Source organism: Nerophis lumbriciformis, linkage group LG25 (assembly GCF_033978685.3).
Source record: "Nerophis lumbriciformis linkage group LG25, RoL_Nlum_v2.1, whole genome shotgun sequence".
Classification (NCBI taxonomy): Eukaryota; Metazoa; Chordata; class Actinopteri; order Syngnathiformes; family Syngnathidae; genus Nerophis; species Nerophis lumbriciformis.
Window position 1 is genome coordinate 1,162,337 of NC_084572.2, and position 25,764 is coordinate 1,188,100.

The window sequence follows — 25,764 nt, forward strand, 5'->3', positions numbered from 1 at the left end:
CCTGGTTTACGGACCATGGTATTTCTGTTCTAAATTGGCCCGCCAACTCCCCTGACCTTAGCCCCATAGAAAATCTGTGGGGTATTGTGAAAAGGAAGATGCAGAATGCCAGACCCAAAAACGCAGAAGAGTTGAAGGCCACTATCAGAGCAACCTGGGCTCTCATAACACCTGAGCAGTGCCAGAAACTCATGGACTCCATGCCACGCCGCATTAACGCAGTAATTGAGGCAAAAGGAGCTCCAACCAAGTATTGAGTATTGTACATGCTCATATTTTTCATTTTCATACTTTTCAGTTGGCCAACATTTCTAAAAATCCCTTTTTTGTATTAGCCTTAAGTAATATTCTAATTTTGTGACACACGGAATTTTGGATTTTCATTTGTTGCCACTTCAAATCATCAAAATTAAATGAAATAAACATTTGAATGCATCAGTCTGTGTGCAATGAATAAATATAATGTACAAGTTACACCTTTTGAATGCAATTACTGAAATAAATCAAGTTTTTCAAAATATTCTAATTTACTGGCTTTTACCTGTAGTATCCGAGGTGGTTTGAAATACAAATCCGTGATCCACAATAGAAAAAGGAGAGAGTGTGGAATCCAATGAGCCCTTGTACCTAAGTTACGGTCAGAGCGAAAAAAGATGTGTCCTGCACTGCACTCTAGTCCTTCACTCTCACGTTCCTCATCCACAAATCTTTCATCCTGGCTCAAATGAATGGGGTAATCGTCGCTTTCTCGGTCCCAATCGCTCTCGCTGCTGGTGTAAACAATGTGAGGAGACTTTCAACTTGTGACATCACGCTACTTCCGCTACAGGCAAGGCTTTTTTTTTATCAGTGACCAAAAGTTGCGAACTTTATCGTCGATGTTCTCTACTAAATCCTTTCAGCAAAAATATGGCAATATCGCGAAATGATCAAGTATGACACATAGAATGGATCTGCTATCCCCGTTTAAATTAAAAAAAAATCATTTCAGTAGGCCTTTAAAATAAGTATATTCTCACTAATAACAAGTGTACTGTCAGAGTTTGTAGGTGATGAACCCCAAGATGCAGAGAAGGTGGAAGGCATTGTGCGGGAAAACATGATTTAATGTTCATAAAATAAAGGAAAAAACACGAACTAGGAACAGGAAACAGTAGTGATGTGTCCGGCAACACCGATGCATCGGCGCATGCGTCGAGCTCATAGAGCAAAACCCTGTGTCGGTTTTAGAAAGTCACGTGACCGATCATGAGCTGTTTTGGTCACGTGACCGATACGCCAACTGTGTCGCCTCCTCTGTGCCCTGTGAGCGTGTCTTTTCTACAGCCGGAGAAATAATAACTAAGAAGAGAAATCGTCTAAAATGTAATACGTCGGAAAAACTTTTTTTTTTTTTTTTTATAAAAATGTGTAAAAAAATAAAATTAAAAAGATTCCCAGTCCACAATCATCCACAACACGTTCTCTTAGATTTCCATGTTATGATACATGTTCACATTTATTGACTGTATCTAAAAAAGATAAAAAAATGTTTTTATTTAAATGCCATCCATCCATCCATCCATCTTCTTCCGCTTATCCGAGGTCGGGTCGCGGGGGCAGCAGCCTAAGCAGGGAAGCCCAGACTTCCCTCTCCCCAGCCACTTCGTCCAGCTCCTCCCGGGGGATCCCGAGGCGTTCCCAGGCCAGCCGGGAGACATAGTCTTCCCAACGTGTCCTGGGTCTTCCTCGTGGCCTCCTACCGGTCGGACGTGCCCTAAACACCTCCCTAGGGAGGCGCTCGGGTGGCATCCTGACTAGATGCCCGAACCACCTCATCTGGCTCCTCTCCATGTGGAGGAGCAGCGGCTTTACTTTGAGCTCTCCCCGGATGACAGAGCTTCTCACCCTATCTCTAAGGGAGAGACCCGCCACCCGGCGGAGGAAACTCATTTCGGCCGCTTGTACCCGTGATCTTGTCCTTTCGGTCATAACCCAAAGCTCATGACCATAGGTGAGGATGGGAACGTAGATCGACCGGTAAATTGAGAGCTTTGCCTTCCGGCTCAGCTCCTTCTTCACCACAACGGATCGATACAGCGTCCGCATTACTGAAGACGCCGCACCGATCCGCCTGTCGATCTCACGATCCACTCTTCCCTCACTTGTGAACAAGACTCTGAGGTACTTGAACTCCTCCACTTGGGGCAAGATCTCCTCCCCAACCCGGAGATGACACTCCACCCTTTTCCGGGTGAGAACCATGGACTCGGACTTGGAGGTGCTGATTCTCATCCCAGTCGCTTCACACTCAGCTGCGAACCGATCCAGCGAGAGCTGAAGATCCTGGCCAGATGAAGCCATCAGGACCACATCATCTGCAAAAAGCAGAGACCTAATCCTGCAGCCACCAAACCGAATCCCCTCAACGCCTTGACTGCGCCTAGAAATTCTGTCCATAAAAGTTATGAACAGAATCGGTGACAAAGGGCAGCCTTGGCGGAGTCCAACCCTCACCGGAAACGTGTCCGACTTACTGCCGGCAATGCGAACCAAGCTCTGACACTGATCATACAGGGAGCGGACTGCCACAATCAGACAGTCCGAAACCCCATACTCTCTGAGCACTCCCCACAGGACTTCCCGAGGGACACGGTCGAATGCCTTCTCCAAGTCCACAAAGCACATGTAGACTGGTTGGGCAAACTCCCATGCACCCTCAAGGACCCTGCCGAGAGTATAGAGCTGGTCCACAAGTCCACGACCAGGATGAAAACCACACTGTTCCTCCTGAATCCGAGGTTCGACTATCCGGCGTAGCCTCCTCTCCAGTACACCTGAATAGACTTGTTTATTTAAATGAAGATATGAAATAATCCTAAATGATGGTTTATATTATTGTATATACTAGGGCAGGGGTCACCAACGCGGTGCCCGCGGTCACCAGGTAGCCCGTAAGGACCAGATCAGTCGCCCGCTGGCCTGTTCTAAAAATAGCTCAAAGAGCAGCACTTACCAGTGAGCTGCCTCTATTTTTTAAATTGTATTTATTTACTAGCAAGCTGGTCTCGCTTTGCTCCACATTTTTAATTCTAAAAGAGACAAAACTCAAATAGAATTTGAAAATCCAAGAAAATATTTTAAAGACTTGGTCTTCACTTGGAATAAGCGGTAGAAACTGGATGGATGGATGGGTCTTCACTTGTTTAAATAAATTCATTTATTTTTTACTTTGCTTCTTATTACTTTTAGAAATACAATTTTAGTGGAAAAAATACAACCTTAAAAATGATTTTAGGATTTTTAAACAAATATACCTTTTTACCTTTTAAATTTCTTCCTCTTCTTTCCTGACAATTTAAATCAATGTTCAAGTAAAAAAAAAATTTGTTTTTATTGTAAAGAATAATAATTTTAGTTTCTGTTTTTTCGACGAAGAATATTTGTGAAATATTTCTTCAAACTTACTATGATTAAAATTCATAAAAATTATTCTGGCAAATCTAGAAAATCTGTAGAATCAAATTTAAATCTTATTTCAAAGTATTTTGAATTTCTTTGAAAATTTTTGTTCTGGAAAATCTAGAAGAAATACTGATTTGTCTTTGTTAGAAATATAGCTTGGTCCAATTTGTTAAATATTCTAACAAAGTGCAGATTGGATTTTAACCAATTTAAAACATGTCATCAAAATTCTAAAATGTATCTTAATCAGGAAAAATGACTAATGATGTTCCAAAAATTCTTTTTTTAATTTTTTTCAAAAAGATTCAAATAAGCTAGTTTTTCTCTTCTTTTTGTCGGTTGAATTTTGAATTTTAAAGAGTCAAAATTGAAGATAAACTATGTTTCAAAATTTTATTTTAAATTTTTTCGTGTTTTCTCCTCTTTTAAACCGTTCAATTAAGTGTTTTTTTCATCATTTATTCTCTACAAAAAACCTTCCGTAAAAGGAAAAAAAAATGTATGACGGAATGACAGACAGAAATACCCATTTTTTTATATATATAAATGTATTTATTTAGCTATTCTTGTTTAAATCACACTTACGTGTAACTTACAAATGACAATATATTTATTTATTTAAGTGTGTATCAAACTGGTAGCCCTTGGCATTAATCAGTACCCAAGAAGTAGTTTTTGGTTTCAAAAAGGTTGGTGACCCCTGTACTAGGGCATCAAATCAGTGTCAGTTGAGTCGGTCCATAGGTTGCCTGTAGGGATTTTTAATGTCCAGCAGATGTCAGTATTTAGTGACACAGTATCGACACAGTATCAATACAGTTTTGCAATGTGTCGAAACGCTTCATGACGCCTCATCAACCCATCACTAGGAAACAGGATGCCAGGAAAACAGGAACTGGAAGACGAGGAACAAAAAGACAGCAAGCTACAAACATGTACAATAAATAGCTTACAGCTACACTGGCATCGACAAGTAGGAATGACAACAAGTATTAGCGACAATGACAATGACAATAATCCAGCACTGACTGGAGGGGAAGGCAGGTTTAAATAGAAGCTGGTTGATTGACAGCAGGTGTGGCCAGGTGCCAATCAGCCACAGCTGAGGGGAAGCAGCACTCAGGGAGACAATCAGGAAATGAAGACAAAATAAAAGCGCTGACAGAAAACTAAGACAAACGCAGAGGGAAAACTAAAACACAGTCAAACTGTCAGGGACAAGCCTGACATGTACTACTATATGAGTACCGTATTTTTCGGAGTATAAGTCGCTCCGGAGTATAAGTCACACCGGTCGAAAATGCATAATAAAGAAGGGAAAAAACATATAAGCAGAGGTGGGTAGTAACGCGCTACATTTACTCCGTTACATCTACTTGAGTAACTTTTGGGATAAATTGTACTTCTAAGAGTAGTTTTAATGCAACATACTTTTACTTTTACTTGAGTATATTTATAGAGAAGAAACGCTACTTTTACTCCGCTACTTTTATCTACATTCAGCTCGCTACTCGCTACTAATTTTTATCGATCTGTTAATGCACGCTTTCTTTGTTTTGGTCTGTCAGACAGACCTTCATAGTGCCTGCCTTACTGGTGACGTTTGACTCCGTTCCACCAATCAGATGCAGTCACTGGTGACGTTGGACCAATCAAACAGAGCCAGGCGGTCACATGACCTGACTTAAACAAGTTGAAAAACTTATTCGAGTGTTACCATTTAGTGGTCAATTGTACGGAATATGTACTGTACTGTGCAATCTACTAATACAAGTTCCAATCAATCAATCAAAAGTGTGAAGGAAAAAAAGACCCTTTTTTATTTCAACCGTACATCCCGTCAAAAGCCTAAAGACTGACTGCACAGTTCCTGTCTTCACAATAAAAGTGCCGCTCCATCGCGCCTGCACTTACAAAATAAGAGTCTCCGAAAGCCAGCGCAAACAAGCTAGCAAGCTACGGAATTTGCCGCCAATGTATTTCTTGTAAAGTGTGTGAAAACGAATATGGAAGCTGGACAAATAAGATGCCAAAAACCAACCACTTTCATGTGGTATTAGACAGAAAGGAGGAACTTTTTTTCTCCTCCATTTGAAAACGTGGACGTTATCATCACTACTGTCTGATTACAATCAATGCAAGTCATCAGAATCAGGTAATACACCAACTTATATTCTTGTCTTCATGAAAGAAAGGAATCTATATGTGTTAAACATGCATGTATATTCATTAAAACACCTTTAACATGTAAACAAAAACGGCAAACTAAATAAATATATATATATATATATATATATATATATATATATATATATATATATATATATATATATATATATATATATATATATATATATATATATATATATATATATATATATATATATATATATATATATGAATGATATGTGTGTGTATGTTACTCATCAGTTACTCAGTACTTGAGTAGTTTTTTCACAACATACTTTTTACTTTTACTCAAGTAAATATTTGGGTGACTACTCATTACTTTTACTTGAGTAATAAATCTCTAAAGTAACAGTACTCTTACTTGAGTACAATTTCTGGCTACTCTACCCACCTCTGTAAATAACCAACTGGTATGTTAACGTAACATATTATGGTAAGAGTCATTCAAATAACTATAACATATAGAACATGCTATACGTTTACCAAACAATCTAATCGCTAAATCCCATGAAATCTTATACGTCTAGTCTCTTACGTGAATGACATCAATAATATTATTTGATATTTTACGCTAATGTGTTAACAATTTCACACATAAGTCGCTCCTGAGTATAAGTCGCACCCCCGGCCAAACTATGAAAAAAACTGCCACTTGTAGTCCGAAAAATACCACACTGTAATTCACTTCACTTATGGAAAAAATTGCTTCAGAAAAAGTGTGGTATTAGTGTGGGATTTTGTAAGAAGTTGAAGATGTGTTTTCTTCCTTTTAAATCTGTTAGTTATAAATAGGGCTGCAGCTAACGATTATTTTTCTATCGATTAATCTATAGATTATTTTTTCGATTAATCGGTTAATCTATAGATTATTTTTTTCGATTAATCTATAGATTATTTTTCCTTTTACCGATTATTTTTTTTATTTAAAATGAAGAGGAAAAAATAAATGTAGGCCAGTTTTTTCAAAAGGCATGGCTTTTATTTACAAAAAAAAAAGTATGGCCACTCAGTCAACATTGACAACAACATGACAAAATATTCTGTAACAATGTAAACATTTAAAACTTTTAACATTTAACAAAATTAAAAGTAGCTTGTTTGCTTTTTAATGTGCAAATATAAAAGTAAACATCCAGGGCAAATCTTAATATTCTGGAATACTATAAGCATTTAAAAAGTAAAAGTATTGCTTATTTTGCTTTAAAATGTGCAAAAATAAAGATAAACATCCAATACAAAAAAGTGCAAAACGGAAATATTCTGTAACAAGTGTAAACATTTCAACAAAAGTAAAAGTATTGCTTATTTGCTAAAATGTGCAAAAATAAAGCTAAACATCCAATACAAAAAAGTGTACAGTGTAAACATTTCAACAAAAGTAAAAGTATTGCTTATTTTGCTTAATAACACAACAATGATAGTATGATTAAAGTGAAAGTTAATTGTTGGTTTGTACATAGTATATGTAACTGTTAATGTTGTAAAAGGTATTTGCACAACTAATTAACGTTAGCGTTTGTGACACGTCTTGTGCCGTGGGGTTCTTTCAGGACCGACAGACTGAACGCCAGACGGCTTTGCCAGGTTTACAATCTTTTCATTTTACACAAAGTCTTTTCTCTTCCAACTCTTTTCTCTTTCTTTCCTCGCTTTTCAGCTCCTCTTCCTCGCTCGCTCGTCGTCCCCTGTCTCTTGCGGCGTCGCTCCCGGCGCGCCCCGCCTCGCCGCTCGCTCGCCGCCGCCGCCTCTCCACAGCGTTAAAGAGGAGCGCGTCTTTGTAAACACTGAACAGGCACGCCAAACGCGCCTCTCAGAGCGAAACGGTGCTTTAGTTTATGAATTTACAACGCAGATACAAATGACACATTCATGTTTTTGTGTAATAATGACAACGTATACGCACGCGGACGATTGACTAGTTGATGGTGATGGCAAGAACGCTGTCGGGGGTTTTCTTTTCAAATGTTCGTTCATAGCCGTTGTGCTGCTATGATAGGCCATTTCCGCTCGACACAGTGTGCATACAACAACATTATTAGGCCGTTTATTGAAATACTCCGACACTTTTGACGACTTTTGGCGTGCTTTTTTCCCCTCGCTCGCATCGTCTGCTTTGCGCTACGCCATGACAGTAGTGTGACGTAAATATGCGACGCGCCGACGCACAAAAACGGCGTCGACGTATTTACGTAACCAATGACGTCGACTACGTCGACGCGTCGTTTCTGCCTTAGTTATAAATGAAGATGTCATAAAAGTTCAGATAAAATGAGTTTTTCTGTCGGGTTGTTTTAATCAAATGTCCACACAGCCTCTTGCTCAAATGTAAAGCCTCACAGCGTCATCAAAGCTCACAGTCACCAGAATGAGGTGAAAAATTTGACAAAAATATGTTGCCCCCAAAGTTATGTTTAAGTTTCACTTTTGCATCTCATAGCACATAATTGTAGTGCATACAGAGGACCTTGGTTCAGGTTCAAGACACCTTGTTTTTAAAGACATGGGAATGCTTGATGCACTAACAACAATATAATAATAATTATGTATGATTATGATTGTTATTATCCACTAATGGTAATCTACTGCAATCAGATCATCTCTACCTTACGATACAAAGTAAAAGAAGAAGTAAATGATATTAAAGTGAATAATTACAAGTTGTATCATAATAAAAACTCACATTCTGGCTACTTTTATATTACATTTGTCGGCACTATTTAGTAAAAGAAAGACCAGCACTTTTTTTTTTTAAAGTAGGAAGACTGGCAGGTACGTACAACACCATGATGGATGGATGGTGTCGGAGGCAGATATTTACATATATCCGTATTTAAGTGTTACTTCTTTATTTTCATAGTCATATTACAAAACAGCTAGTGTTCTTCTTCCAATTGTGGTCTTTTGGTTGTCTGCAAGTACTGTGTGCTAACCTTGACTTTGGAATGTAAGGAGGACAGATACTCATTTTCCTTATCTGTTCCTGTGCCCAGCTGAGGAGGACAATGGGCATGTGTTTGGGCTGGAAAGAGAGACACTTTATAGAAGAGAAGGTTTCCATATTTTAGATCAGACCATCTTAGCTGCGCGATTGAATGTTCTATGCTGGACTGGTCTCATTATATTTCCAAAGCGAAACCTGGAGAGGCGTGATTGGGAAGAATGGCCGCCCGGATCTGAACCCAAGTGGTGTTTTGTTATTGGACTTTTGTGCCCGTCACGGATTGTCCATAACGAACACCATGTTCAAGCATAAGGGTGTCCATATGTGCACTTGGCACCAGGACACCCTAGGCCGCAGTTCTATGATCGACTTTGTAGTTGTGTCATCGGATTTGCGGCCTCATGTTTTGGACACTCGGGTGAAGAGAGGGGCGGAGCTTTCTACCAATCACCACCTGGTGGTGAGTTGGCTGCGATGGTGGGGGAGGATGCCGGACAGACCTGGCAGGCCCAAACGCATTGTGAGGGTTTGCTGGGAACGTCTGGCAGAGTCTCCTGTCAGAGAGAGTTTCAATTCCCACCTCCGGAAGAACTTTGAACATGTCACGAGGGAGGTGCTGGACATTGAGTCCGAGTGGACCATGTTCCGCACCTCTATTGTCGAGGCGGCCGATTGGAGCTGTGGCCGCAAGGTAGTTGGTGCCTGTCGTGGCGGTAATCCTAGAACCCGTTGGTGGACACCGGCGGTGAGGGATGCCGTCAAGCTGAAGAAGGAGTCCTATCGGGTTCTTTTGGCTCATGGGACTCCTGAGGCAGCGGACAGGTACCGACAGGCCAAGCGGTGTGCGGCTTCAGCGGTCGCGGAGGCAAAAACTCGGACATGGGAGGAGTTCGGGGAAGCCATGGAAAACGACTTCCGGACGGCTTCGAAGCGATTCTGGACCACCATCCGCCGCCTCAGGAAGGGGAAGCAGTGCACTACCAACACCGTGTATGGTGCGGATGGTGTTCTGCTGACCTCGACTGCGGAAGTTGTGGATCGGTGGAGGGAATACTTTGAAGACCTCCTCAATCCCACCAACACGTCTTCCTATGAGGAAGCAGTGCCTGGGGAATCTGTGGTGGGCTCTCCTATTTCTGGGGCTGAGGTTGCTGAGGTAGTTAAAAAGCTCCTCGGTGGCAAGGCCCCGGGGGTGGATGAGACCCGCCCGGAGTTCCTTAAGGCTCTGGATGCTGTAGGGCTGTCTTGGTTGACAAGACTCTGCAGCATCGCGTGGACATCGGGGGCAGTACCTCTGGATTGGCAGACCGGGGTGGTGGTTCCTCTCTTTAAAAAGGGGAACCGGAGGGTGTGTTCTAACTATCGTGGGATCACACTCCTCAGCCTTCCCGGTAAGGTCTATTCAGGTGTACTGGAGAGGAGGCTACGCCGGATAGTCGAACCTCGGATTCAGGAGGAACAGTGTGGTTTTCGTCCTGGTCGTGGAACTGTGGACCAGCTCTATACTCTGGGCAGGGTCCTTGAGGGTGCATGGGAGTTTGCCCTACCAGTCTACATGTGCTTTGTGGACTTGGTGAAGGCATTCGACCGTGTCCCTCGGGAAGTCCTGTGGGGAGTGCTCAAAGAGTATGGGGTTTCGGACTGTCTGATTGTGGCGGTCCGCTCCCTGTATGATCAGTGTCAGAGCTTGGTTCGCATTGCCGGCAGTAAGTCGGACACGTTTCCGGTGAGGGTTGGACTCCGCCAAGGCTGCCCTTTGTCACCCATTCGTTCATAACTTTTATGGACAGAATTTCTAGGCGCAGTCAAGGCGTTGAGGGGATCTGGTTTGGTGGCTGCAGGATTAGGTCTCTGCTTTTTGCAGATGATTTGGTCCTGATGGCTTCATCTGGCCAGGATCTTCAGCTCTCACTGGATCGGTTCGCAGCGGAGTGTGAAGCGACTGGGATGAGAATCAGCACCTCCAAGTCCGAGTCCATGGTTCTCGCCCGGAAAAGGGTGGAGTGCCATCTCCGGGTTGAGGAGGAGATCTTGCCCCAAGTGGAGGAGTTCAAGTACCTCGGAGTCTTGTTCACGAGTGAGGGAAGAGTGGATCGTGAGATCGACAGGCGGATCGGTGCGGCGTCTTCAGTAATGCGGACGCTGTATCGATCCGTTGTGGTGAAGAAGGAGCTGAGCCGGAAGGCAAAGCTCTCAATTTACCGGTCGATCTACGTTCCCATCCTCACCTATGGTCATGAGCTTTGGGTTATGACCGAAAGGACAAGATCACGGGTACAAGCGGCCCAAATGAGTTTCCTCCGCCGGGTGGCGGGGCTCTCCCTTAGAGATAGGGTGAGAAGCTCTGCCATCCGGGAGGAGCTCAAAGTAAAGCCGCTGCTCCTCCACATGGAGAGGAGCCAGATGAGGTGGTTCGGGCATCTGGTCAGGATGCCACCCGAGCGCCTCCCTAGGTAGGTGTTTAGGGCATGTCCGACCGGTAGGAGGCCACGAGGAAGACCCAGGACACGTTGGGAAGACTATGTCTCCCGGCTGGCCTGGGAACGCCTCGGGATCCCCCGGGAGGAGCTGGACGAAGTGGCTGGGGAGAGGGAAGTCTGGGCTTCCCTGCTTAGGCTGCTGCCCCCGCGACCCGACCTCGGATAAGCGGAAGAAGATGGATGGATGGATGGATGGATGGAAATAAATGACAAAATACCTATTCTGTCTCTGGTGGTTCTTCTACTCAGCTTTAAGTGTCATAAAGAGCTTGGGAGTGGCCAGCAACTTGAATTCCCTGGGAGGAACAACTGGTCCAAACGCAACAATGGATGGATGGATGGATGGATGGAAGTGGAAACAAGCAAGAGGAAACTGGTTTACAATCACATCTTCTAGATATGTTTATCCCACCTTTAAAAAGTCAAAAACATGTTTTACAAGATGCATGCAAAACTATTATTGTTTTTGTATGTTTTAAAAAGTTGCTTTCAACCAAAATGAGTCAATAATGAGTATTTTAGTGCATGCAAACATACCGAGTGTGTATGTTTGGTTTAGGGTGGGGTGTGGCCCTTTTATAGGAGTCTAATAATTATAAGTCATTAGTATTACAGACCACAATTGGGCCACTTTAATTATGTTTGATTGATGTGAGCTGCTTTAGTTGTGATGTGTTCAAGTGTTCGGATAGTTTTAGTCAAATGTTGCGGTAAAAACAGTAAATGTTGGAAGTTTGAGTAAAAAAAAAAAAAAAGTCGGGATGTGCCGATCAATCAGACGATTTCTGTGAAAAAGTATGAGACCGATTAACATCTTTTAACGCCGATCTGCTAGTTGAAAAGAGGCTAGCAGCTGATTAGTGTGCAGCCGCTCCCCTAAACTAATAATAATCACCTCCATTACAGCAGATAAACTGCATTTCTCAGTATCTTAAGTAGCATTATCACTGGAGGACGAGGCTAAACATGTTACACACCAGGAGCTTAGAACAACACGAAGAAACAAGTGCCTAGTCAAGTTTAAGAAGTGCAGATGGAAGAAAGCAGATATTAATATAAGTAGATTAATAAGAGTCCAGAGACAAAATACTGTAACAACCACTGCACTACACAACATATAAGAAGGGGCGGCTCCATGCATAAATTGGTGGTGTCGATATTAAGATAGGTATCACGATATAATTGATACTACAGGGAGCAGGGTGATATTTTCTTTTTATCAAAATCATTTTTTCATTGTTTTTGTTGATGTTTACAAACTAGTGGAATGTTTCTCTGGACACACCAGGACTTTTAGTGGAAAAAGCAAACCATTTCAAAAAGTAGTAGATTCTTTTTTGATGTCGTTACTGATCCAACAACTGCATGTAATTAAAGAGAATAAAGAACCAGTTTAAATATATCTTCTTCTTCTTGTTCTTCTTGTTCTTCTTGTTCTTCTTGTTCTTCTTTTTGTTCTTTTTGTTCTTGTTCTTCTTTTTGTTCTTGTTCTTCTTTTTGTTCTTGTTCTTCTTGTTCTTTTTGTTCTTGTTCTTTTTGTTCTTGTTCTTCTTTTTGTTCTTCTTCTTCTTGTTGTTCTTCTTCTTCTTCATGTTCTTCTTGTTCTTGTTCTTGTTCTTCTTTTTGTTCTTTTTGTTCTTGTTCTTCTTTTTGTTCTTGTTTTTCTTGTTCTTGTTCTTCTTTTTGTTCTTGTTCTTGTTCTTCTTGTTGTTCTTCTTCTTCTTCTTCTTGTTCTTGTTCTTGTTCTTCTTCTTCTTCTTCTTCTTCTTCTTATTGTTCTTGTTTTTGTCCTTGTTGTTCTTCTTGTTCTTGTTCTTGTTCTTGTTCTTCTTCTTCTTCTTCTTCTTCTTCTTGTTCTTCTTCTTCTTCTTCTTCTTCTTCTTCTTGTTCTTCTTTTTGTTCTTGTTCTTCTTTTTGTTCTTGTTCTTCTTTTTGTTCTTCTTCTTCTTTTTGTTCTTCTTCTTCTTGTTGTTGTTCTTCTTCTTCATGTTCTTCTTGTTCTTCTTGTTCTTCTTGTTCTTCTTTTTGTTCTTTTTGTTCTTGTTCTTCTTTTTGTTCTTGTTTTTCTTGTTGTTGTTCTTCTTTTTGTTCTTCTTCTTGTTCTTGTTCTTGTTCTTCTTGTTGTTGTTCTTGTTCTTCTTCTTCTTGTTGTTCTTGTTCTTCTTCTTCTTCTTCTTCTTCTTCTTGTTTTTGTTTTTGTCCTTGTTGTTCTTCTTGTTCTTGTTCTTGTTCTTGTTGTTGTTGTTGTTGTTCGCTCTACCTTCCAAATTTTCCATCCGATTCAAACTATTCCAACTATTCGGGAATCGTGGGCTTTCCCTTGACAAATTCCAGGATATTCCAGAATTCCTGGTTTTCCAAAGCCCTATTTCCACCTTTTTTTTCTGGAGACTACTCCTTCCACATGTTTCTACCGTCAAAACATTCCTCTTAATAAGGACAAAAAACAAAGTTGTTTTTTGAACTGGAAAATGTCCCCTTTTCCCGAAATTCCAGGAATTCCGTAATACCATTTCTCAATTCAACATGTTACTACGTCAACATTTCTCGACAGATTTGAAACATTCCAACACCAACCATTTCAACTCATTCAACCAATTCAAGTTTTTACCATTTAAAATAAATAAATAAAAAAATTCCCGCTTTTCTCGAAATTCCCAAATTTTGGGAAAATTCCTATTGAAATGAATGGGACATTTTTCAAAGTTCCACATTTTTCATCTGATTCAAACTGTTCCAACTTCAAAATATTCAGCCTGTTCAGGAATTTTGTGCTCTACTTCAACAATTCTATAAAAAAAAATCCCAGATTTCCCATAATTCCTTTTTTTGTTTTTCCTTTTTCCCATTCAAAATGAATTGGCCATTTTTCAAACTTCCACCATTTCCACATTTTTCAACCCATTCAAACCATTCCACCTTCAACACATTCCACCATCCTCGAAAGTACCCTTTTTCTAAGTTCAAAAAAATTCCAGGATTTTCCAGAATTCCTGGTTTTCCAAAGCCCTATTTCCACTTTTTTTTCTGGAGACTTCTCCTTCCACATTTGTCAATGTATTTCAACCGTTCTACCGTTAAAACATTCCTCTTAATCAGGACAAAAAATGAAGTTGTTTTTTGAACTGGAAAATTTCCCGAAATTCCAGGAATTGCGCAATGCCATTTCTCAATTCAACATGTTACTACGTCAACATTTCTCGACAGATTGGAAACATTCCAACACCAACCATTTCAACTCATTCAAACCATTCAAGTTTTTTTACAATTATTTTTTAAATTCTCGCTTTTCTCGAAATTCCCAAATTTTGGGGAAATTCCTATTGAAATGAATGGGACGTTTTTCAAAGTTCCACAATTCCCACATTTGTCATCTGATTCAAACTGTTCCAACTTCAAAATATTCAGCCTGTTCAGGAATGTTGTGCTCTACTTCAACAATTCTAAAATAAATTCCCGGAATTCCCATAATTCCTTCTTCTATTTTTTTTTTTTTTTTCATTTTCCCCATTCAAAATCAATTGGCCATTTTTCAAACTTCCACAATTCCCACGTGTTTCTACCCATTCAAACCATTCCACCTTCAACACATTCAACTCATCCTGGACATTCAAACTACCATTTTTCCACGTTCAACAAACTTCCAGGAATTCCTGGATTTTTGTTTAACCTTATTTCCAACCTTTTTTGTTTGACTACTCCTTTTCCTTTTTTCATCCCATCTCAACCGTTCCACCGTCAAAACATTTTTCTTAGTCAGGACAAAAAAACCAAGTTGGTTTAGGAACTAGAAACATTACCGGTTTTCCCGAAATTCCAGGAATTCCATAATACAATTTTTCAATTGAAAAACTGTTACTACTTCAACATTTCTTGACCGATTTAAACAATTCCAACACCAACCAATTCAGCTCATTAAGGACATTCATGCTCCTAATCTTTTTTTTTTTTTTAAACCTGCTTTTCCTAAAATTCCAAAATTTCCAGGAAGTTCCCATTGAAATGAATGGGACATTTTTCCAAGTTGCACAATTCCCACATGTTTCTAGCGATTAAAACCATTCCACCTTCAACTCATCCTGGACATTCAAACTACCATTTTTCCACGTTCAACAAACGTCCAGGAATTCCTGGATTTTTGTTTAACCTTATTTCCAACCTTTTTTGTTTGACTACTCCTTTTCCTTTTTTCATCCCATCTCAACCGTTCCACCGTCAAAACATTTTTCTTAGTCAGGACAAAAAAACAAGTTGGTTTAGGAACTAGAAACATTACCGGTTTTCCCGAAATTCCAGGAATTCCATAATACAATTTTTCAATTGAAAAACTGTATACTACTTCAACATTTCTTGACCGATATAAACAATTCCAACACCAACCAGTTGAGCTCATTAAGGACATTCATGCACCTAATATTTTTTTTTTAATCCCACTTTTCCCAAAATCCCCAAATTTCCAGGAAGTTCCCATTGAAATGAATGGGACATTTTTCCAAGTTGCACAATTCCCACATGTTTCTAGCGATTAAAACCATTCCACCTTCAACTCATCCTGGACATTCAAACTACCATTTTTCCACGTTCAACAAACGTCCAGGAATTCCTGGATTTTTGTTTAACCTTATTTCCAACCTTTTTTGTTTGACTACTCCTTTTCCTTTTTTCATCCCATCTCAACCGTTCCACCGTCAAAACATTTTTCTTAGTCAGGACAAAAAAACAAGTTGGTTTAGGAACTAGAAACATTACCGGTTTTCCCGAAATTCCAGGAATTCCATAATACAATTTTTCAATTGAAAAACTGTATACTACTTCAACATTTCTTGACCGATATAAACAATTCCAACACCAACCAGTTGAGCTCATTAAGGACATTCATGCACCTAATATTTTTTTTTTAATCCCACTTTTCCCAAAATCCCCAAATTTCCAGGAAGTTCCCATTGAAATGAATGGGACATTTTTCCAAGTTGCACAATTCCCACATGTTTCTAGCGATTAAAACCATTCCACCTTCAACTCATCCTGGACATTCAAACTACCATTTTTCCACCTTCAACAAACTTCCAGGAATTCCTGGATTTTTGTTTAACCTTATTTCCAACCTTTTTTGTTTGACTACTCCTTTTCCTTTTTTCATCCCATCTCAACCGTTCCACCGTCAAAACATTTTTCTTAGTCAGGACAAAAAAACAAGTTGGTTTAGGAACTAGAAACATTACCGGTTTTCCCGAAATTCCAGGAATTCCATAATACAATTTTTCAATTGAAAAACTGTATACTACTTCAACATTTCTTGACCGATTTAAACAATTCCAACACCAACCAATTCAGCTCATTAAGGACATTCATGCTCCTAATCTTTTTTTTTTTTTTAAACCTGCTTTTCCTAAAATTCCCAAATTTCCAGGAAGTTCCCATTGAAATGAATGGGACATTTTTCCAAGTTGCACAATTCCCACATGTTTCTAGCGATTAAAACCATTCCACCTTCAACTCATCCTGGACATTCAAACTACCATTTTTCCACGTTCAACAAACGTCCAGGAATTCCTGGATTTTTGTTTAACCTTATTTCCAACCTTTTTTGTTTGACTACTCCTTTTCCTTTTTTCATCCCATCTCAACCGTTCCACCGTCAAAACATTTTTCTTAGTCAGGACAAAAAAACAAGTTGGTTTAGGAACTAGAAACATTACCGGTTTTCCCGAAATTCCAGGAATTCCATAATACAATTTTTCAATTGAAAAACTGTATACTACTTCAACATTTCTTGACCGATATAAACAATTCCAACACCAACCAGTTGAGCTCATTAAGGACATTCATGCTCCTAATATTTTTTTTTTAATCCCACTTTTCCCAAAATCCCCAAATTTCCAGGAAGTTCCCATTGAAATGAATGGGACATTTTTCCAAGTTGCACAATTCCCACATGTTTCTAGCGATTAAAACCATTCCACCTTCAACTCATCCTGGACATTCAAACTACCATTTTTCCACCTTCAACAAACTTCCAGGAATTCCTGGATTTTTGTTTAACCTTATTTCCAACCTTTTTTGTTTGACTACTCCTTTTCCTTTTTTCATCCCATCTCAACCGTTCCACCGTCAAAAAATGTTTCTTAGTCAGGACAAAAAAAACAAGTTGGTTTAGGAACTAGAAACATTACCGGTTTTCCCGAAATTCCAGGAATTCCATAATACAATTTTTCAATTGAAAAACTGTTACTACTTCAACATTTCTTGACCGATTTAAACAATTCCAACACCAACCAATTCAGCTCATTAAGGACATTCATGCTCCTAATCATTTTTTTTTTTAAACCTGCTTTTCCTAAAATTCCCAAATTTCCAGGAAGTTCCCATTGAAATGAATGGGACATTTTTCCAAGTTGCACAATTCCCACATTTTTCTACCGATTCAAACCATTCCACCTTCAACACATTTCACTCAACTACCATTTTTCCACCTTCAACAAATTTCCAGGAATTCCTGGGTTTTTGTTTAACCTTATTTCCAACCTTTTTCGTTTGACTACTTCTTTTCCTTTTTTCATCCCATGTCAACCGTTCCACCGTCAAAACATTTTTCTTGGTCAGGACAAAAAACCAAGTTGGTTTAGGAACTAGAAACATTACCGGTTTTCCAGAAATTCCAGGAATTCCATAATACAATTTCTCAATTCAAAAACTGTTACTACTTCAACATTTCTTGACCGATATAAACAATTCCAACACCAACCAGTTCAGCTCATTAAGGACATTCATGCACCTAATTTTTTTTTTTTAATCCCGCTTTTCCCAAAATCCCCAAATTTCCAGGAAGTTCCCATTGAAATGAATGGGACATTTTTCCAAGTTGCACAATTCCCACATGTTTCTAGCGATTAAAACCATTCCACCTTCAACTCATCCTGGACATTCAAACTACCATTTTTCCACGTACAACAAACTTCCAGGAATTCCTGGATTTTTGTTTAACCTTATTTCCAACCTTTTTTGTTTGACTACTCCTTTTCCTTTTTTCATCCCATCTCAACCGTTCCACCGTCAAAACATTTTTCTTAGTCAGGACAAAAAAAACAAGTTGGTTTAGGAACTAGAATTATTACCGGTTTTCCCGAAATTCCAGGAATTCCATAATACAATTTTTCAATTGAAAAACTGTATACTACTTCAACATTTCTTGACCGATTTAAACAATTCCAACACCAACCAATTCAGCTCATTAAGGACATTCATGCACCTAATTTTTTTTTTTTTAATCCCGCTTTTCCCAAAATCCCCAAATTTCCAGGAAGTTCCCATTGAAATGAATGGGACATTTTTCCAAGTTGCACAATTCCCACATGTTTCTACCGATTAAAACCATTCCACCTTCAACTCATCCTGGACATTCAAACTACCATTTTTCCACGTTCAACAAACTTCCAGGAATTCCTGGATTTTTGTTTAACTTTATTTCCAACCTTTTTCGTTTGACTACTCCTTTTCCTTTTTTCATCCCATTTCAACCGTTCCACTGTCAAAACATTTTTCGTAGTCAGGACAAAAAAACAAGTTAGTTTAGGAACTAGAAATATTACCGGTTTTCCCGAAATTCCAGGAATTCCATAATACAATTTCTCAATTAAAAAACTGTTACTACTTCAACATTTCTTGACCGATTTAAACAATTCCAACACCAACCAATTCAGCTCATTAAGGACATTCATGCTCCTAATCATTTTTTTTTTTAAACCTGCTTTTCCTAAAATTCCCAAATTTCCAGGAAGTTCCCATTGAAATGAATGGGACATTTTTCCAAGTTGCACAATTCCCACATTTTTCTACCGATTCAAACCATTCCACCTTCAACACATTTCACTCAACTACCATTTTTCCACGTTCAACACATTTCCAGGAATTCTTGGGTTTTTGTTTAACCTTATTTCCAACCTTTTTCGTTTGACTACTTCTTTTCCTTTTTTCATCCCATCTCAACCATTCCACCGTCAAAACATTTTTCTTGGTCAGGACAAAAAAACAAGTTGGTTTAGGAACTAGAAACATTACCGGTTTTCCCGAAATTCCAGGAATTACATAATACAATTTCTCAATTAAAAAACTGTTACTACTTCAACATTTCTTGACCGATATAAACAATTCCAACACCAACCAGTTCAGCTCATTAAGGACATTCATGCACCTAATTTTTTTTTTTTTAATCCCGCTTTTCCCAAAATCCCCAAATTTCCAGGAAGTTCCCATTGAAATGAATGGGACATTTTTCCAAGTTGCACAATTCCCACATGTTTCTACCGATTAAAACCATTCCACCTTCAACTCATCCTGGACATTCAAACTACCATTTTTCCACGTTCAACAAACTTCCAGGAATTCCTGGATTTTTGTTTAACTTTATTTCCAACCTTTTTCGTTTGACTACTCCTTTTCCTTTTTTCATCCCATTTCAACCGTTCCACTGTCAAAACATTTTTCGTAGTCAGGACAAAAAAACAAGTTAGTTTAGGAACTAGAAATATTACCGGTTTTCCCGAAATTCCAGGAATTCCATAATACAATTTCTCAATTAAAAAACTGTTACTACTTCAACATTTCTTGACCGATTTAAACAATTCCAACACCAACCAATTCAGCTCATTAAGGACATTCATGCTCCTAATCATTTTTTTTTTTTAAACCTGCTTTTCCTAAAATTCCCAAATTTCCAGGAAGTTCCCATTGAAATGAATGGGACATTTTTCCAAGTTGCACAATTCCCACATTTTTCTACCGATTCAAACCATTCCACCTTCAACACATTTCACTCAACTACCATTTTTCCACCTTCAACAAATTTCCAGGAATTCCTGGGTTTTTGTTTAACCTTATTTCCAACCTTTTTCGTTTGACTACTCCTTTTCCTTTTTTCATCCCATGTCAACCGTTCCACCGTCAAAACATTTTTCTTGGTCAGGACAAAAAAACAAGTTGGTTTAGGAACTAGAAACATTACCGGTTTTCCCGAAATTCCAGGAATTCCATAATACAATTTCTCAATTAAAAAACTGTTACTACTTCAACATTTCTTGACCGATATAAACAATTCCAACACCAACCAGTTCAGCTCATTAAGGACATTCATGCACCTAATTTTTTTTTTTTAATCCCGCTTTTCCCAAAATCCCCAAATTTCCAGGAAGTTCCCATTGAAATGAATGGGACATTTTTCCAAGTTGCACAATTCCCACATGTTTCTAGCGATTAAAACCATTCCACCTTCAACTCATCCTGGACATTCAAACTACCATTTTTCCACGTTCAACAAACTTCCAGGAATTCCTGGATTTTTGTTTAACCTTATTTCCAACCTTTTTTGTTTGACTACTCCTTTTCCTTTTTTCATCCCATCTCAACCGTTCCACCGTCAAAACATTTTTCTTAGTCAGGACAAAAAAAACAAGTTGGTTTAGGAACTAGAATTATTACCGGTTTTCCCGAAATTCCAGGAATTCCATAATACAATTTTTCAATTGAAAAACTGTATACTACTTCAACATTTCTTGACCGATTTAAACAATTCCAACACCAACCAATTCAGCTCATTAAGGACATTCATGCACCTAATTTTTTTTTTTTTAATCCCGCTTTTCCCAAAATCCCCAAATTTCCAGGAAGTTCCCATTGAAATGAATGGGACATTTTTCCAAGTTGCACAATTCCCACATGTTTCTACCGATTAAAACCATTCCACCTTCAACTCATCCTGGACATTCAAACTACCATTTTTCCACGTTCAACAAACTTCCAGGAATTCCTGGATTTTTGTTTAACTTTATTTCCAACCTTTTTCGTTTGACTACTCCTTTTCCTTTTTTCATCCCATTTCAACCGTTCCACTGTCAAAACATTTTTCGTAGTCAGGACAAAAAAACAAGTTAGTTTAGGAACTAGAAATATTACCGGTTTTCCCGAAATTCCAGGAATTCCATAATACAATTTCTCAATTAAAAAACTGTTACTACTTCAACATTTCTTGACCGATTTAAACAATTCCAACACCAACCAATTCAGCTCATTAAGGACATTCATGCTCCTAATCATTTTTTTTTTTAAACCTGCTTTTCCTAAAATTCCCAAATTTCCAGGAAGTTCCCATTGAAATGAATGGGACATTTTTCCAAGTTGCACAATTCCCACATTTTTCTACCGATTCAAACCATTCCACCTTCAACACATTTCACTCAACTACCATTTTTCCACGTTCAACACATTTCCAGGAATTCTTGGGTTTTTGTTTAACCTTATTTCCAACCTTTTTCGTTTGACTACTTCTTTTCCTTTTTTCATCCCATCTCAACCATTCCACCGTCAAAACATTTTTCTTGGTCAGGACAAAAAAACAAGTTGGTTTAGGAACTAGAAACATTACCGGTTTTCCCGAAATTCCAGGAATTACATAATACAATTTCTCAATTAAAAAACTGTTACTACTTCAACATTTCTTGACCGATATAAACAATTCCAACACCAACCAGTTCAGCTCATTAAGGACATTCATGCACCTAATTTTTTTTTTTTTAATCCCGCTTTTCCCAAAATCCCCAAATTTCCAGGAAGTTCCCATTGAAATGAATGGGACATTTTTCCAAGTTGCACAATTCCCACATGTTTCTACCGATTAAAACCATTCCACCTTCAACTCATCCTGGACATTCAAACTACCATTTTTCCACGTTCAACAAACTTCCAGGAATTCCTGGATTTTTGTTTAACTTTATTTCCAACCTTTTTCGTTTGACTACTCCTTTTCCTTTTTTCATCCCATTTCAACCGTTCCACTGTCAAAACATTTTTCGTAGTCAGGACAAAAAAACAAGTTAGTTTAGGAACTAGAAATATTACCGGTTTTCCCGAAATTCCAGGAATTCCATAATACAATTTCTCAATTAAAAAACTGTTACTACTTCAACATTTCTTGACCGATTTAAACAATTCCAACACCAACCAATTCAGCTCATTAAGGACATTCATGCTCCTAATCATTTTTTTTTTTTAAACCTGCTTTTCCTAAAATTCCCAAATTTCCAGGAAGTTCCCATTGAAATGAATGGGACATTTTTCCAAGTTGCACAATTCCCACATTTTTCTACCGATTCAAACCATTCCACCTTCAACACATTTCACTCAACTACCATTTTTCCACCTTCAACAAATTTCCAGGAATTCCTGGGTTTTTGTTTAACCTTATTTCCAACCTTTTTCGTTTGACTACTCCTTTTCCTTTTTTCATCCCATGTCAACCGTTCCACCGTCAAAACATTTTTCTTGGTCAGGACAAAAAAACAAGTTGGTTTAGGAACTAGAAACATTACCGGTTTTCCCGAAATTCCAGGAATTCCATAATACAATTTCTCAATTAAAAAACTGTTACTACTTCAACATTTCTTGACCGATATAAACAATTCCAACACCAACCAGTTCAGCTCATTAAGGACATTCATGCACCTAATTTTTTTTTTTTAATCCCGCTTTTCCCAAAATCCCCAAATTTCCAGGAAGTTCCCATTGAAATGAATGGGACATTTTTCCAAGTTGCACAATTCCCACATGTTTCTAGCGATTAAAACCATTCCACCTTCAACTCATCCTGGACATTCAAACTACCATTTTTCCACGTTCAACAAACTTCCAGGAATTCCTGGATTTTTGTTTAACCTTATTTCCAACCTTTTTTGTTTGACTACTCCTTTTCCTTTTTTCATCCCATTTCAACCGTTCCACCGTCAAAACATTTTTCTTAGTCAGGACAAAAAAAACAAGTTGGTTTAGGAACTAGAAACATTACCGGTTTTCCCGAAATTCCAGGAATTCCATAATACAATTTTTCAATTGAAAAACTGTATACTACTTCAACATTTCTTGACCGATTTAAACAATTCCAACACCAACCAATTCAGCTCATTAAGGACATTCATGCTCCTAATCATTTTTTTTTTTAAACCTGCTTTTCCTAAAATTCCCAAATTTCCAGGAAGTTCCCATTGAAATGAATGGGACATTTTTCCAAGTTGCACAATTCCCACATTTTTCTACCGATTCAAACCATTCCACCTTCAACACATTTCACTCAACTACCATTTTTCCACCTTCAACAAATTTCCAGGAATTCCTGGGTTTTTGTTTAACCTTATTTCCAACCTTTTTCGTTTGACTAGTTCTTTTCCTTTTTTCATCCCATGTCAACCGTTCCACCGTCAAAACATTTTTCTTGGTCAGGACAAAAAACCAAGTTGGTTTAGGAACTAAAAACATTACCGGTTTTCCAGAAATTCCAGGAATTCCATAATACAATTTCTCAATTAAAAAACTGTTACTACTTCAACATTTCTTGACCGATATAAACAATTCCAACACCAACCAGTTCAGCTCATTAAGGACATTCATGCGCCTATTTTTTTTTTTTTAATCCCGCTTTTCCCAAAATCCCCAAATTTCCAGGAAGTTCCCATTGAAATGAATGGGACATTTTTCCAAGTTGCACAATTCCCACATTTTTCTACCGATTAAAACCATTCCACCTTCAACACATTTCACTCAACTACCATTTTTCCACCTTCAACAAATTTCCAGGAATTCCTGGGTTTTTGTTTAACCTTATTTCCAACCTTTTTCGTTTGACTACTTGTTTTCCTTTTTTCATCCCATGTCAACCGTTCCACCGTCAAAACATTTTTCTTGGTCAGGACAAAAAACCAAGTTGGTTTAGGAACTAAAAACATTACCGGTTTTCCAGAAATTCCAGGAATTCCATAATACAATTTCTCAATTCAAAAACTGTTACTACTTCAACATTTCTTGACCGATGTAAACAATTCAGCTCATTAAGGACATTCATGCTCCTAATCATTTTTTTTTTTTTAAATCCCGCTTTTCCCAAAATTCCCACATTTCCAGGAAGTTGCCATTGAAATGAATGGGACATTTTTCGAAGTTGCACAATTCCCACATTTTTCAACCTGTTCCAACTAGGGATGTCCGATAATGGCTTTTTGCCGATATTCCGATATTGTCCAACTCTTTAGATACTGATACCGATATCAACCGATACCGATATATACAGTCGTGGAATTAACACATTATTATGCCTAATTTGGACAACCAGGTACGGTGAAGATAAGGTCCTTTTAAAAAAAATGAAATAAAATAAGATAAATAAATTAAAAACATTTCTTGAATAAAAAAGAAAGTAAAACAATATAAAAACAGTTACATAGAAACTAGTAAGTAATGAAAATGAGTCAAATGAAGTGTTAAAGGTTAGTACTATTAGTGGAGCAGCAGCACGCACAATCATGTGTGCTTACGGACTGTATCCCTTGCAGACTGTATTGATATATATTGATATATAATGTAGGAACCTACCACAATATTAATAACAGAAAGAAACAACCCTTTTGTGTGAATGAGTGTAAATGGGGGAGGGAGTTTTTTTGGGGTTGGTGCACTAATTGTAAGTGTATCTTGTGTTTTTATGTTGATTTAATAAAAAAATAAAAAAAGAAGAAGAAAAAAAAACAAAAAAAACTGATACCGATAATTTCAGATATTACATTTTAAAGCATTTATTGGCCGATATTATCGGACATCTCTAATACAAACCATTCCAACATCAACACATTCAACTCACCCTGGACATTCAAACTAACACTTTACCAAGTTCCAAACCAAATTCCGGTTTTTCCTGGAAATTCAAACTATTCTTCCATTCACACGACATTCCTTCTAGTTATGATCAGTATCGGTGTTGGCCGATATCACTCATGGACAGAGGTGGGTAGTAACGCGCTACATTTACTCCGTTACATCTACTTGAGTAACTTTTGGGATAAATTGTACTTCTAAGAGTAGTTTTAATGCAACATACTTTTACTTTTACTTGAGTATATTTATAGAGAAGAAACGCTACTTTTACTCCGCTACTTTTATCTACATTCAGCTCGCTACTCGCTACTAATTTTTATCGATCTGTTAATGCACGCTTTGTTTGTTTGTTTTGGTCTGTCAGACAGACCTTCATAGTGCCTGCGTTTCAACAAATACAGTCACTGGTGACGTTCACTCCGTTCCACCAATCAGATGCAGTCACTGGTGACGTTGGACCAATCAAACAGAGCCAGGTGGTCACATGACCTGACTTAAACAAGTTGAAAAACTTATTGGGGTGTTACCATTTAGTGGTCAATTGTACGGAATATGTACTGTACTGTGCAATCTACTAATACAAGTTCCAATCAATCAATCAAAAGTGTGAAGGAAAAAAGACCATTTTTATTTCAACCGTACATCCCGTCAAAAGCCTAAAGACTGACTGCACAGTTCCTGTCTTCACAATAAAAGTGCCGCTCCATCGCGCCTGCGCTTTCAAAATAAGAGTCTCCGAAAGCCTGCGCAAACAAGCTAGCAAGCTACGGAGTTTGCCGCCAATGTATTTCTTGTAAAATGTATAAAAACGAATATGGAAGCTGGACATATAAGATGCCAAAAACCAACCACTTTCATGTGGTATTAGACAGAAAGGAGGAACTTTTTTTCTCCTCCATTTGAAAACGTGGACGTTATCATCACTACTGTCTGATTACAATCAATGCAAGTCATCAGAATCAGGTAATACACCAACTTATATTCTTGTCTTCATGAAAGAAAGGAATCTATATGTGTTAA

The 25,764-nt window shown here is 38.3% G+C and overlaps 1 protein-coding gene across 1 annotated transcript in view; it reads left to right on the top strand.

The window, feature by feature from the left end:
* tbc1d30 (TBC1 domain family, member 30) overlaps nt 1–25,764 on the top strand; it is a 104,270-nt gene that overhangs the window by 33,981 nt on the left and 44,525 nt on the right. The window lies entirely within an intron of this gene.